Consider the following 16866-nt stretch of genomic DNA (forward strand, 5'->3'; position numbering starts at 1 on the left):
ACATAAATCCCGATTATTTCTCTCTCTTTAGGCAGCTGCAAAATCCACAACAGAAGGGATTTCAAGATAAACATGGATATGATCAAGACTTTTATTGAAGGTGCTTATGATCATCTTATAGATAGAGACCCTCAATCTATGGCATATTTTGGTGGTGGTTTGGCATGTAAGGCTGTAGAGAATGGGATGGCAAAGTGTTTTAATGCAATCATTGTAGATGCTAGAAAGAAGCCTCGCATGGCTATGCTTGAAGAAATAAGACTCTATATGATGGAAAGGTTCTACAACTTAAAAGAGGAAGTACAGAAATGGGACGGTGATGTGTGTGAAGCAACACTTTTGAAGATGGAGGAATTTGCTGAGGATATTAGGTATAAATTGTATTTGATATATAAATGTAGGCTTTTAATTGACTATTTATACTAACTTAAGTGCTTCTATTTTCAGGACTTGGTATGTAGTGCTAAGTGGTGTCAATTCATATGAAATTTGGAATAGCTTTCAGAGTTAAGGAGTTGACTTGGTAGGCCATTACTGTAGCTGCAAACTGTGGAAGATATCACGAATACCTTGTGTGCATGCACAAGTAACAATTTTATACACCAACCAAGATCCAAAGGAATTCATAAGCACTTGGTTCAACAAGAGTAACTACCTAGCTACATATTAGTCTAACATGCTTCCAGTCAATGGAAGTAACTTGTGGAAAGTTCCTAACTATACCAAGCCCCTTCCACCTATAACAACAGGATGCCATGACGACCCAATGTCAAAAGAATGAGACAGAATCTCAAAACTGAAAGCTTCTATTTGCCCGGCTCCTAGAGACCTCAAAGTCTTGCAAACATTCCCTAAATAATAAGAGAAATTTGGGCTAAAGAAGTAAAAACTCGAGAGATAAGGATAAGAGAAGTGTGGGGATAGAATGAGTTGAAACAATCTATTTATAAGGTTGAAAACGACCATGCACGCCGCGCCCATCAGCCTTGCTAGCTCCCAGTACCTTTTGTCATGTGTCGCCGAATTGTTGCTCCACAACACCCCTTTCTAGAAGTTTCCATCTGGAGTGTTCCTATGGAGCCATGTTTTGGCCTTTTCATGGTGCCACATCACCATGTCTTAGAAGAGGGGGCACCGAATAGGTCACGTGTCACCTCTATAATGTGCCAAATCATCAGCACAATGTATTTTTGTAGATCTTCGAATGACCATATTTTTTGCATACGAGCTCCATTTTCGACGTTCTTTATATCCCCAGAATCCTCTCGAAGAGTTCTACAACTTTCATTATGTCTTCAACATCTAATTCTTGCTCTGGCAAAAAATTCATTTTTACATTGGTTTAGATTGTTAAAGTCCGTGCGAAATTCATAACTTCTTCTTACGAACTCTGTTCTCGACTTTCTTTTTATCGACAGGTTCATATTCACAAGATCTTCAATTCTCATTTAGATTGTTTCGGCTAACAATAGACCGATTAGAATTTTGATTTTAGTGCCTGCACTGTTGCGTTGAAATTTTAAAAAATCATAACTTCATCTTACAAAGTCATATTTGGACGCCCTCTATATGCACGCTCTCGATTTTATAATTACTACGACTTTCATTTAGATCACTAAGGCTAAAAGTAATTTATTAAAAAATTTACTTTCTTTGATACACAGAGTCGTGCTAGTTTAATCGCGAAACTTCAAAGAAGTATAACTTCTTCATACGAAGTCGGATTTCAGCATTCCTTACATCTCCAGAATCCTCATCTCGACTACTTCATCTTTCATCAAGGATATTTGTCCTAATTATTGTTGTATTTTGATGCGTATTTTATTCCTATTTTTATTATATCATTATAAGTACGTATATTACATATATATATATATATATATATATATATATATATATATATATATATATATATTATATATGCACAAAACACACAATACTCAATAATCCCTTTTATTTATTCCATATAAAAGTTACAATTGTTGACACTAACTATTACATCATCTTATTAATGCCTAGCGGGAAACGTGGGCATTACAAGTACCCCTAAGTGTCTTCCAAGGGAAGAATTGTACAGTGCAAAAATTTTCTAGCTTCTTGCAAAAATCCAAAGGTTGTCCTTGACCCAAAACCCAAAAAGAAAATAGACAGGCCCAGGTTGGATCCTGATTTGACTAACTAGATAGGATCTAGAAGAGGTGATAGAGGTGTAATTAGAGGCATGGGTAGTGGATCTGGTGGAAGAGGCAATAGAGGTGATGGTAGGGGATCTGGTCGAAGAGGGAAGAAAGGTGGTGGTATGGGATTTGCTAGAAAAGTGAATATAGATTTTGGTGAGGGAAGTTCTTGATAAGTTTTATAGGTTATAAGTGAAGGGTTTCAGAGGTTATAAATCTACTCACGAGGCAAAAAATTACTTAACTCTTAAGTTCACATGCAACCTATTTGGATCTATGTTTCCCATATTGATAGCAATAAACTTTGAACATCAAGAACCCTAATGGTAACCTATTATATTTGAAATATACATAAGATTAGGGTTACATACCTCTTGATTATTGTAGCAAATAATCACACAAATATCCTTCTTGAAAACCTTGGAAAACAAGCACCAAACGTTTAGTGCCTCTAATGGTTTGTACCCAAAACCCTAGAATGAAGAGGAGAGAGATGAGAGGGATAGAAATTTCGTTCCTAATAATGTATGTAAAGGTATGAGCGAAAATAGTGAGCCAAAGGGGTCCTATTTATACTTTAGGTAATGTAACGCCCGGTATCTAGGTAAATTCTTTTTAAATTCAAAGCGTTTAATTATTTTACATTTGTGCTAATTATGCTAGGCATAATTAAGGTACACAGGGAATACCTTGTCGAGTCTTGGACATGGCGTTTTCCTCATGGTATTTTGGGTGTACCTAGAGTATGCAGGGTGTACTTGAGTCAGGGGCAAACCTAAAATTTAGATTTCGGACCCTATATAAGCACCTTATAACCTGAAGACCTCTTCTATTGTAACAGCCCGGATTTCCAAGTATCTTTTATGAATATATTTTTGGTGTTATGTGAGGGGACTCGGCGAGTTGGAGCTCAAACTCGTCGAGTAGGATCGCGGTTCTGGACGCGGGTTCGCGCCTGGACTCGGCGAGTCCAAGGGATGGACTCGGCGAGTCCACGCTGTTTAATGAAACCCTAATTTCTCGGGTTTGGGACCTATTTAAAGGGCCTTAAGGCCGTCATTTGTGCTCACCAGTCCCCTGAGTGAAACCCTAGCGAGCTTGAGCGTTTGGAGTAAATCAAGTAGCCATTATTGACCTTGGAGGTGTCATCTTGCAAGGGAAAGGAAGCAATAGCCAAGGGGAATCAAAAGGAGCCACTTCCTGAAGATTTGAGGTCCAGAACATCACATTGAGGTACTACCTTCGAGCCATTCTTCGTTATGTTGATGTTTATATTGATTTAGGGCTTATTGAGCCCTTTTATGGCTAGATCTAGTGCTTCCTTGGTCCCTTAAGCGAGTTAGGTTCTAGATCTGGACCCTTGGAGGTCCAGAGTGTCCCTTTGCCCAAGCTTTTTATGAATCCATGGGGGTTTTGGATTGGGGTCTTTGTGCTTAAGGTCAAAACACCATTTATGAGTCATGGGGTGTGTTATGAGCACCAAGACATGGACTTTACATGATGAATAAGCTTAGGAGGGCCATATCTATGAGTTGTTGGAGCAGATCTGACCTCAGAAGCAAGTTTGAGTTGATGCATGGCATGGACTCGTCGAGTCTGAAGAAAGGACTCGGCGAATAGCATGAAGATTGTCATTAACCACTCAGTGAGTGGTCCTGCCGAGTTATGGGTTGACTCAGTGAGTCAGGGAGAGTTAGAGAGGGTTGACAGGTGGACTGAGTCGAACTGGAACTCGCCGAGTTGTTCTTGAGACTCGGCGAGTTGAGTCGGGGTGGCCCCACGATTCATACCAGGTGGAACTCGTCGAGTCAGGGGAGTACTCGATGTGTCAAAAAGGGAATCCTAGAGAGTTGGTGAAAACGCTTAGACTCGCCGAGTCGCTATAGTGCACTCGCCGAGTCCGGTCAAAGTTGACCGTTGACCGTTGACCATTGACCAGAGTTGACCAAGTGTTGACTTGTAGGGGTAGTCAACCTTAGTGGTAAAAGTGTTAATTAGAGACATATGATGTTATAGGAAGATTATAGCTCGGAGGATCGAGCACGAGTGATTTCCAGGATTCGCGAGTTATCGAGATACACGAGGTGAGTCTTCTCACTATACTATACCTGGAAGGGTTTGACTGTGTGACCGGAAGGTCGGATATGGTATGAGATATATGTGTTATGTGTGATAAGTTAATCGTTATATGTGCCATGTATGATATGCTTGATATGGGCCGGAAGGCATTATGTTATGGGCCGGAAGGCGAATATGTTATGGGCCGGAAGGCGTTGTAATATGGATCGTAAGGTTGGTGTGGGTAGGACCAGAAGGTGTACCTAGTCGGGACGGAAGTCCCCTGAGACACATGGACCGGAAGGTCAGGGCCTGGAAAGGCGTATGTGCGTAGGTTGTATTTTGGGGAACTCACTAAGCATTTATGCTTACAGATTTTGTGATATGTGTTTCAGGTACCAGCGAGGACCGTGGGAAGGCGCCGGCGTGATCTGTACACACTGATGGAGGATTTATGATCTTGGGATTTATATGATTTGTATTATGACATGATACATTGGATCTTGATGACTTATTTTGATGAAAATATATTTTAAGAAATGAAAATTTTGTTTTAAAATTTCCATTGTTACATCTATCATCAGCTTCCTTCGTGCCAAAGTAGTTCCTACGTAACCCTGCCCCCTTTTTAGAGAGTATTGAGTCTCTTGTGTGTTTTGGTGCATCTTGAAGTAAGAAGAACACTTTGGAGAAGCACTTGTTGAATTGAAGCTTGTAGATCCAGACCTTGCTCACCTTGATCATTGTTTTGGAGGTATAAAGTCTCAACCTTGTTGATTCATCTCTTATATCTATCTAGTTTAGGTTTTTTGACATATTTTGGTCGCTTGGGTTAATTCGTGTGAGTATAAGCTACTACAGAAGCTTAAGATAGTAGATCTTGATGTTTTTGAGGTCCCTAATGCATAAAAATGGCATCTTGATGGATTTAACTTAATCATGCATGAGTTGATGACGATAATATGAAGTTAGAATGTTAAAAATGGGTATTGGACCTCTTTGAGCCATGTAAAGGCATCAAGTTGATGAATTTATCATTTAAGACGTTTCCCAGCAGAAACATTTGTGATTTGGATGTTTGGACTTAAGGCATTAAGTGATTAATTTGATTTTTGTCCATCAGGGGGTACGCGAGGCGTACATATGCATACGCTCAGCATAATGCATTCAACCTCGTTTCCCCTTCGTTGTTGAAGCTTGTACGTCGGGCTTAAGATGGTGGTATGCCTAGCATACTCACCAAAAGATCTTTAGGACATTATTGGGGCTTTAGGTCTTTATGGGTTTGAGTCATTGTTGGTCCTTAGGTCTTTAAGGACTTGGGTCATTGTTAAATGGGTAAATTGAGAAAAGGGTAAAATGGTATAATATCCTTAGCATGAAGATGATAATCTGGGCCATTTATTATGGGTTATTACCCTGATTATTTATTAGGGTTAATTTGGATATGTTTAGTGTGAGGAGTCATGGTAGCAGCAGCCCAAGAATGTGATTTTACTATCTTCAGATTGAGGTGAGTTTCCTCACTGTACTTGTGGGTCGAAGGCCATAATGTCGGCCTATTGAATTATGTTGTAGAATAGTAGTGATCTTGTGTGATACTTACTGATAAGTCTGTATGTGCTTTTTGTCTTTGTGACTGTTGCTAGTATGCCTGTATGCTTAGGTGTAGGGGTGAAACAGACCCGTACAGGTAAAAAGATACCGAAGGAGTCGGAAGGGACTCAGGGGTGAAATAGAAATGTTACATGTTTCATTATGATATTTATAATTGATGTATAGTATGTGGTAATTGGGGAACTCACTAAGCTTTGTGCGTATGATTTAAGTTTAGGTTTTAGGTACTTCCAGTTCGAAGGGGAAGGGACCGGCCTGATCGCAGCGTATCCACCCATGTTTCTACAATTTTATGATTTTGGGATTTGTACTTTGATAACTATTTTCACATTAGCATACTTAGATGGTTTGATTTGATGATTTGATGGATTTTGGTTGATTTAAAAATAAAACTTTTACTTATGATTTTTGGTGCGTTACACGTTTGTATTAGAGACTTGGTTTGAGGGATTCAAACACACTCTTGTGTGTGTGTCTGAACTCAAACTGAGTGTTTGGTAAGTTTTTCATAAAAAGGAATGATTTTATAAAGAGATTACTACTAGAAAGAAGGGGTTGTGATGCATGCAATTGGTCGAGCTCAAGTGAGTGTTCTGAAAATACCTATACATGTTTATTGACTCAGTATGTGAATATGTGAATAACATGCTAGATTAAGGCTACGGATCTACTCATGATTTTTATCATAGGAGAGATGCATTGTATGCTTACTTTATGAGTCCATAGGACTTTATGCTAGTATAGATTACTGATATGTTAGGACGGTCTGTTAGGCAGTGCTCTGGTTAGAACTCGATGCTCGAATGTTGCTTGCTTTGTGCTTTCAGGAACCATTCCTAGTGTTAGCTGACTATCAAGTGAATATGCTAGGTTACATATTGCAGAAATTAGGTAATTTTAGAAGGTTAGGTTTAATGCTATTGTGCAGCTCTTGTTTGAGTCCAACCGTTGTAGTGTAAGACCTTGTTGTCGAAGAATTATCTAGTGTTTGTTGCATGTAATTATATTCGTGAGGTAGTTAACGGGTGTTAGTGGGGGTTTCTTCTGCAGTTGATGGCGGAGAGTGGTGGGAAGGGAATCCTAGGAGAACCTAGAAAGGATTTATCATTGGCATATGCGTTGTTTAGGGAGTCACTTAGGGGAATCGAGACGACTCTTGAGGAAAGTACAGATAGGTGTGGAAGGTAGTATTAGGCCCGTACTAATGGAAGCATAGGATCCGTACTCGATTCAAGAGAGTCGCAAGGATACTAAGGAATTTGCTAGGTGTGAGGTTTCTCGAGTGTTTTCTGCTGGTTTGCTTTATTTATTTTCAGTATGGTGGTCACTCGAGGTGGTTCGGGTTCTAGTGAGGGATTGAATGTAGGCTCTAGAGTCGGATCCTTGGATGATTAGATGTGGGTGTTCATTTCGTATGAGATTACCCGAATTGTTCTAGAGTAGACTCCTGTGAACTTTGGTTCGATCCAGGAGGGAATTATGGAGTTGATGAATGAGCGTCTGAGCGCATTCCATACTGAGATGGTGGTTATAGTAGGTGCATGCTCTTTGACCTTACGGGAGTTTTGTGCTTGTGGGGATCCTGAGTTCTTCGGGAAGAGGACCCCGTTGCTAGTAGACAGTGGTTGACAGACATCAAGAACGCCTTCTGGTTTACTTCCCGAGGAAGCGAATGTTAGAGTTGCATCATGTCTTCTAAAGACGGAGCCCGTGACTGGTGGGAGGAGGCAGGCTATTTGGGAGTCAAGGATGTTAAGGCTATGACTAGGGATGATTTTGTTTTGAGGTTCAAGGCGGAGTTTATACTAGTAATAAAGGTCCAATAAATGGCAGGGGAGTTTCAGGACCTTCGGTAGACTACTGAGTCAATAGTGTATATTACTGCCATGTTCAGGGAGATGCCTTGCTAGTTATGCATTATGTCTTGGACGAGGAGATGAAGAAGGCTCGGTACCATGATACGTTAAAGGATGAGATATGAGAGTTTGTGAGCATGTCAAGCTACAAGACATTGGAGGATATGATAGCTTGTGCTCACGAGCGGGAGATTGATTTGGAGACCGTGAGGGAGGAAGCTGTGACATCCCCAATTTCACGGCCAGGAAAGACCGATTTTTTTTATGCTTTATAAAAGTCAGAGTACCTCTTTTTAATAAAAATGTGCGGAATTTGTTCCCAGTGAAACATGATAAATACGTTATCAGGGCATTTCCGAAGAAAAGTATTTTTTATTCATTTAAAAACATTTGGGATGTCATTGTCAATACAGAAACATCAGCATAAACATAACTTACATTCATTATCACTAGTGATTTATATATCCTTAATCTCTCAGTGTAATGTGACTTCATATCAACACCTGTGATATAAATAAACTGAGTGGGTCAGGTTGGGAATACTGGTGAGTACATAGGGTTTTCAACCCACAATAATATAATTATTATGTTTAATCATCAAACAGTTAACCCAATTACCCATCCCCATTATCTTCTTTACTCTTAAGGATCTACCCTAAGAATCAACTATTTCTCTCTCATTCATTCCTAAGGAATAGGTACGAAGTCCATCGTTGTCAATGACACAACTGCTAGTTCTATCACTTAGGCGCAGCTGCCAGAATTGTGACATTCTATGTGAGGCGTAGCTGCCAGTATTGTCCTTCGAGCACATCTGCTAGGGTTATATCGTTTATTGACAGTATTGTTTTTGAGAGTCCACTCGCAATACATGTCAATGGGTTTTTAGAGTACACCGGTGAACACATTGTTCAAAACACCTATAGGTTGCGAGCCTGCTAGTGTTCCACTGGACTGTCTAGAATAGTCTGTGGTTGTCATCCATACTCTACTAGATGACGGGGCCAACATTTGGGAACAAGGCTTCTCACATCGTCCACCTCTCACCCTTACCTCATGGTCTATATCACCTCTCAACTCATCATCTAACTCATATTTCATCTACCCTTGTTTTACCCAACATATTACGTAGATATAAATACATATACAGTTTAAATCATATAAAACTTGTATAAAATCGTTCATCTAGCATAGATACCAAGTATACAGATAATATGCACACATAACACGTAGTTTATATAAAATACTTCATATCTATGTGTAAGATGAAAGGGACCCTACACTCACTTGAAAAGGTGGTGATTCCGAACTCAGACAGCGCTTCGCTTCTTAAAAAAAATAATTTTCTTCGACGAAGGCTAGTATTATTTGATGGGTTTGAGCCATAAGAACACTCCTATGTGCACATACAAACCCTAATTCTTGGATCTAGGTTTCTCTAATTGAACATGCAATGTATCCAAGACTTTGATGATAGATCTAGTATAATAACACAAGGAAAAACAGATCTGAAAGATTACCTTAAGTTCCTTGCTTGAATCTTCTTGTCCTTGGAGCTTAGAGTCACAAATGTCACTCCTCTAATGGCTTACAAACACCAACTTAGCAAGAGGATGATTAGACAGAGAGAGAGGAGAGGGGATGAAGTCAGCCAGGGTTTCTTCAAAAACAAGAGTGCCGATTTCCTTGACCCCAAGGGTCTATTTATACTAGTGAGGCTCCTAGGGTTTCACCCTTAAACCCTAATTGGATAACTTAGGCCCTAAGCAATCCAATCCCCTTATGATAAGCCCTTGGACAAATTCTAGGCTCTTCCAAACCCTAAATTCATCCACCCTTTATCCCTAAGGAGTCACTGCTCAAAATACAACTATCAAACAATTGACAGTTTATACCCCTTTATTCAATTAATCTCTTTAAGTCACCAAATTAATTCCTAATTAATTTATGACTTATATTAATCAAATAACAATATTATTATTCCTTATATTATTCTCATAATATATTAATAATATTTCTTCTCTCATTATAAATCATCATGTCAAGTTGCTATGGTGAAGGCAACCCGAAAGGACCATGCACAACCGGGTCAAATACTTGCCTAATATAGTTGCAGCCTTAGACACTATTCCAACAGTCTCCCACTTGGATAAGTCTAGTAACTATATACACAAGCACAATCCGATTAGCAATCGTAGCTCTTAAAGACGCTGTCAAACTCTGATCTTATCAATCTTGTCCTTTAGATAAGGGATCGTACAGTCCTCTGTTTAGATATCATGTGGACAATTCTATGAAACCAATTTGTCCAGCAGTTGGTTTCTCGATCTCAGATTTATTTGACATGGAACTTAATCGAACACATCAATTCAGTTCTGACCGGGCCCGACACATAAGTCAAATCAAATCATCGAGCGGCCGAGATATCACTTTTACCCTCTTAGTATAAAAGTAACAGATAAACTTCGACTTATATGCATTTACTTATTCATTAATCAATTATACACAACAATGCATTTTATAACATCAATTTACTGATGTGGTTTCACATTATCAATGTACAACCAATTAACAAACAACAAACCATATATCTAGGTTTTAAGACCATATGATATTATCGTCTTGCGATCAACCTTTTCGTCAGATTCCATAAGGTGATTCCAGCAAGCGCGGGTTTGTTCCAATGCTCAAAACTAGTTCATAAGCACTCATGAACGTTGCAGCAAACTTTTGCTATGTCTAATACCATTTAGAAAATCTACACACCAATTCATGACAATCTTCATTCATACCTACTTCCAAAATATGAACAATTGTGGACTGTTTGAATAATTCGATTATTCTAAATAAACTCAATTATTCTGGAAGTCAAAACATGCAAAGTGAAACAATAGTTAAACAATTAACATAAGACAGTAGCTTTACTTATAAATAATACTCCTTTATTTAATCATCAAATGTTAATTACATTTATCTATTACAAGTTTCTAAAACTATCTAATCTAATCTAATATCATCTCTCAGTCCAATACTCCTAGCATGCTACAAATGCTTAACCCTACTCAGTCCTTTCATAAGCGGATCTGCTGGGTTATCTTCTGATGATATCCTCTTAACCACGAGTTGTCCTTCTTCTACACGATGTCTAATAAAGTGATACTTTTTGTCGATATGACGAGATCTACCATGATCCCTTGGTTCCTTGGTCAAGGCAACCACTCCTTCATTATCACAGAAGATTTCCATAGGCTCCTTTATGGCAGGCACAACTCCAAGATCACCAATGAAGTTCTTCAACCATATTGCCTCCTTCGATGCTTCGCTCGCTGCAATGTACTTTGATTCGCACGTTGAATCAGTTACGGTTTCCTGCTTGGAACTTTTCCAAGTTACTGCTCCTCCACTAAGGTTAAAGACCCAGCCCGACTGCGAACGGTAGTTGTCCCAGTCGGTTTAAAAACTGGCGTCACTATACCCTCGCACCTTCAAGTCATCACTCCCCCTGAGGACTAAAAACCATTCCTTGGTCCTCCGAAGGTACTTAAGGATATTCTTGACCGCAATCCAATGGGCTCTGCTAGGGTTCCCTTGATATCTACTAACCATGCTCAAAGCAAAGGCTACATCAGGGCGAGTACAAGTCATAGCATACATTATTGAGCCAACTGCGGAAGCGTATGGTACTCGGCTCATTTCTGCTATTTCGGCTTCGGTACTCGGACTTTGAGTCTTACTCAACTTGGCATTAATTTGTATCGGTAATTCTCCCTTCTTCGAATTTTCCATACTAAAACGTTTTAGTACTTTATCTAAGTAAGTGTTCTGACTAAGTCCTATTAGTCTCTTACTTCGTTCTCTCACTATCCTTATTCCCAGAATATAGGAAGCCTCTCCGAGGTCCTTCATAGCGAAGCACTTCCCGAGCCAGGACTTAACCTCCTGCAGTGTCGGGACGTCGTTTCCTATGAGTAGTATGTCATCGACATACAGAACGAGGAAACTTACTATACTCCCGCTGGCTTTGACATATACACACGATTCATCTTCGCTTTGTACAAATCCAAACTCTTTGACTTTCTCATCGAAGCAAAGATTCCATCTGCGAGATGCTTGCTTAAGTCCATAAATGGACTTCTCAAGCTTACACACTCTATTTGGATGCTTCAGATCAACAAAACCCTCTGGCTGAGCCATGTTAACATCCTTAGCCAACTTTCCATTAAGGAAAGCGGTCTTGACATCCATTTGCCAAATCTCATAATTATGAAATGCGGCAATAGCTAGCATCACTCTAATAGACTTTATCTTCGCAACTGGTGAGAAGGTCTCATCATAGTCAACTCCGGGAGTTTAAGTAAAGCCCTTCGCAACCAATCGAGCCTTATATGTGTGTACGTTTCCATCCACGTCGGTCTTTTTCTTGAAGATCCATTTGCACCCAACGGTCTTACGTCCGGGCACATTATCAACCAAATTCCAAACTTGGTTGTCATACATGGATTGGATCTCGCTGTCCATTGCCTCTTTCCATTTCGCAGACTCCGGGCCTACCATGGCTTCCTTATAGCTATTAGGTTCATCTAGATTTATTAGTGTACCATCACTAATATACGTGTCCCCTTCGGTAGTAATATGAAAACCATAAAACTGGGGTTGAACTCTAACTCTTTCGGAACGTCTAAGAGGTAAGGATTCGTCAATCGACTCAACCAGAGTTTCCTCCTCTGGTTGAGCACTAGCGGTAGAGGTTCCTTCATCAATCGATTCTTGAATCTCTTCAAGCACGATTTGCCTCCCACTGTCTCCTTGGCTTATGAGTTCTCGCTCTCGGAAAACTCCTCTCCTCGCAACGAAGACAACATTGTCCTTCGGTCTATATGTGACAACCCGATATTTCAACTCTTTGTAATGGCCTAATAATTCAAGTATTGTAACCACTTTTGAGTTAAAGAAATTAACTTTGATAATAAAATGTCCAAAAAGTTTCTATTTAACTACCTACTATGTTTAATATCATTAAACCGGGATCGTACGTAAAAAGAATGCCCAAATCCGGCATCGTATATTGAAGTTAAGATTTTTCCAAGTTTGGCTTAGCAGCAGACAGCTAAAAACTCGAATCGGAGATCGAGCGACTTTTGGCCGGAATGACCTAAATGAGAATCGAAGGTCTCGACAATGGTATTTCAGCGGTGAAAAGTCTGGCAAAAACCGACGTCAGATAAAGAAGTTATGAACTTTTAAAGAAATTCCTTAATCACATCATTTTATAAATAAATAATAAAAATAATTTCGGAATTTGCCAACGGAGTCTAAACGAAAGTTGTAGAGCGTAGTCTCATCTACGCGTGGATATAAAGACCATCGAAAACGGAGTTCGTATGAAGAAGATATGATTTTTTGAAGTTTATTAAATAAATTATATATAAATTTAATTCAAAATCCGGTAATATCCGAAGGAGTCAGCATCCTCATCCGAGTTACGCGCCTCGTAACCTCGTACGCCCCGCGTACGCGAGGGCCTTGGTCTCGGTCCGTCCACGTCGCCCCTATGCGAAGCTACCCCCTTTCCGTCCCATCCGAAGCCGAGGCAGTCGAGGACTCGGTCATGCATGACGTACGCGTACGCGCTGCGTACGAGCGTACGCCCCGCGTACCGAGGCGGTTCAGCTCCCTATAAATAGAAATGCGAGGGTTCCTGGAAATTTTGCTCATTCTCTCTCTATTTTCTTGCGTTTTGCCTCGTTTTCCGTGCCCGCACTACCCCGAAGCTCTGGTTTTTTTGCTCAAGTCCCGAGGGTCGATTTTACTCCCGAGATTCCCGAGAATCCCGAGAAAAATCCGTTTCCCGAGACGAAACTCTGCCCGGTTTTCCATCTCGCTATCTTCAAAACCTGACACCTTTGAAAGTGCTAAGGAACTGGCACAATCTCTGATTGACTACGGAGGTCATCAGAACTCAACCGTTTCTGCATCAGAACCACAGAAAGGAAACAACAACAACAACAACAACAACAACAACAACAACAGGAAGAGAGTATGGAATAAAGGGAAGGGTGGGTCTTCCCAAGAATCCACAAAGAAACAACTGGTTTCAGTGAATGCTGCCACTGTACCTACTACAGTCCCTACAAATCCCTACCCCACAAAGCCTTATGTAGGTAACCTTCCAAAGTACACCAAATGCACTTACCACCACCATGGACCTTGTTGGGAAATGCAGTGCGCCAACTGCAACAGAAAGGGACACACAGCCCGTTTCTGCAAGGACCCCGCAAAGCTGATGACTCAAGTTCCCAGTGCGGGTGTAGGCCAGACTTGCTACGGTTGTGGCGAGGTGGGCCACTACAAGAGGAATTGCCCTAAGGCAGCAGGCACCGGCGGTGTGGGACGAGTTTTGGCGATAGGCCACGACGAAGCTGTAGCTGACCCAACTGTAGTTGCTGGTACGTTCCTTCTCGATAATTCATATGCATGCATATTATTCGATAGTGGAGCGGAGAGAAGCTTCGTGAGTCAAAACTTTATTCATTCACTTAAACCTAAACCTAGCAAGTTAGAAAAATCATTCACTGTAGAGATGACCAATGGAAAAACCGAAAACACTAATTGCATATACATGGGTTGTACGTTAACTTTAGACGGCCATCCTTTTCCAATCAATCTCATGCCAGTCCAAATTAAAAGTTTCGACGTCATAGTCGGCATGGATTGGTTGAGTCTTCTTCGCGCCGACATCATGTGCTTTGAGAAAGCAGTCCGTCTTAATCTCCTTAACAAGGAAACATTAGTTATCTACGGCGACAAATCAAGTACAAACCTTCGCATCATTTCGTGCATCCAAGCTCGAAAGTGCTTGCGGAAGGATTGCGAGCATTCCTAGCGCACATCGTTGATACAAGTCAAGAACTGAAGGACATCAAGAACATTTCAGTAGTACGCGACTTTCCCGATATCTTTCTAGAAGAACTACCAGGATTACCACCACAACGCCAAGTCGAATTCAGAATCGACTTAGTTCCAGGGGCTACCCCAGTAGCGAAGTCGCCTTATCGTCTCGCACCAGCAGAGATGCAGGAACTTTCCAGTTAACTTAATGAACTCCTTCAAAAAGGATTTATAAGACCAAGTTTCTCACCTTGGGGAGCACCGGTCCTGTTTGTAAAGAAGAAAGACGGATCGTTCCGTATGTGCATCGACTACAGAGAGCTGAACAAACTTACTGTCAAGAACCGTTATCCTCTACCCCGTATTGACGACCTATTAGATCAACTTCAAGGAGCAAACTACTTCTCAAAGATAGATCTACGATCCGGATATCACCAATTACGAGTTCTAGAGGGGGATATTCCAAAGACAGCTTTCCGAACCCGTTATGGACACTACGAATTTGTAGTGATGCCGTTCGGATTAACCAATGCACCAGCAGTATTTATGGACCTAATGAATAGGGTATGCCGTCCTTACTTGGATCAGTTCGTCATCGTCTTTATCGATGATATACTTGTCTACTCCCGAAGTGAGGAAGAGCATAGTCAGCACCTACGAAAAGTCCTAGAAACACTGTGAACGGAGAAACTCTATGCGAAGTTCTCTAAATGCGAATTTTGGATTCGAAGAGTCGAATTTTTAGGCCATGTTGTTAGCGAGAAAGGGATACACGTGGACCCCTCCAAAATTAAGGCCATTGAGAACTGGTCGGCACCAAAGACACCTACAAAAATTCGTCAATTTCTAGGTCTTGCTGGCTACTATCGCAGATTCATAAAGAACTTCTCTAGCATTGCGAAACCTCTTACTATATTAACCCAGAAAGGCGTGGCCTTTGACTGGGAGGCGAAACAAGAGAAGGCGTTCCAGACGCTAAAACAGGCCTTGTGCACCGCACCGATACTATCCCTCCCCGAAGGGATAGAAGACTTCGTAGTGTATTGCGATGCGTCAAATCAAGGACTTGGTTGTGTTCTTATGCAGAGAGGGAAGGTTATTGCTTATGCCTCCCGACAGCTTAAGACACACGAAGTGAACTATACGACACACGATCTTGAGTTAGGAGCAGTGGTATTTGCTCTGAAGATCTGGAGACACTACTTATACGGAACAAAGAGTACTATTTTCACCGATCACAAGAGCCTTCAACACATTTTCGATCAGAAGGAACTCAACATGCGACAACGAAGATGGGTTGAGTTACTAAATGACTACGAATGCGAAATTCGTTATCATCCTGGCAAGGCCAACGTGGTAGCTGAAGCCCTCGGTTGAAAGGAATACACTGGTCGGAGGGTCAAATCTCTGACTATGACTATCCATTCCCACTTATCCACACAAATTAAGGCATCACAAATGGAAGCTTTGCAACCTGAAAATGTGGCGGGTGAATCCCTGCGAGGAATGGAAAAGAATCTAGAAGTCAAGGGTGGCAGAGCCTACTATCTCATGGACCAAATCTGGGCCCCGAAACATGGTGGTTTCAGAAACGTAGTCATGACCGAAGCACACAACTCAAAATATCCCGTTCACCCAGGTTCAGATAAAATGTATCTGGATCTTAAGAAACTATACTGGTGGCCTAACATGAAAGCAGAAATTGCAACCTTCGTAAGTAAATGCCTTACTTGCGCTAAGGTTAAGGTCGAGTATCAGAAACCGTCAGGATTACTACAACAACCGGAGATACCAGAATGGAAATGGGAGCGGATTACTATGGACTTCATAACCAAGTTACCCAAGACGATAAGTGGACTCGATACCATATGGGTCATCGTCGACCGATATTAAAGGTCTCACCGTGGAAGGGTTTAATACGCTTTGGAAAGCGTGGGAAACTAAATCCAAGATACATAGGGCCTTTCGAGATTCTTGCCAGAATCGGCCCTATGGCTTACAAGCTTAACCTACCGCGTGAACTTAGTAACATACATCCAACCTTCCACGTCTCGAACTTGAAAAAGTGTCTGTCCGATGAGACTCTTGTTATTCCACTCGACGAGATCGAGATCAACGAGAGCCTCAACTTTGTGGAAGAACCGGTAGAAATCATGGACCGAGAGGTCAAGCAAACAAAACAAAGTCGCATACCCATCGTGAAGGTTCGCTGGAACGCCAAGCGGGGACCTGAATTCACATGGGAACGCGAAGATCAGATGAAACAAAAG

Source organism: Lactuca serriola, chromosome 4 (assembly GCF_051521515.1).
Source record: "Lactuca serriola cultivar US96UC23 chromosome 4, Lser_US96UC23_V15, whole genome shotgun sequence".
Lineage (NCBI taxonomy): Eukaryota > Viridiplantae > Streptophyta > Magnoliopsida > Asterales > Asteraceae > Lactuca > Lactuca serriola.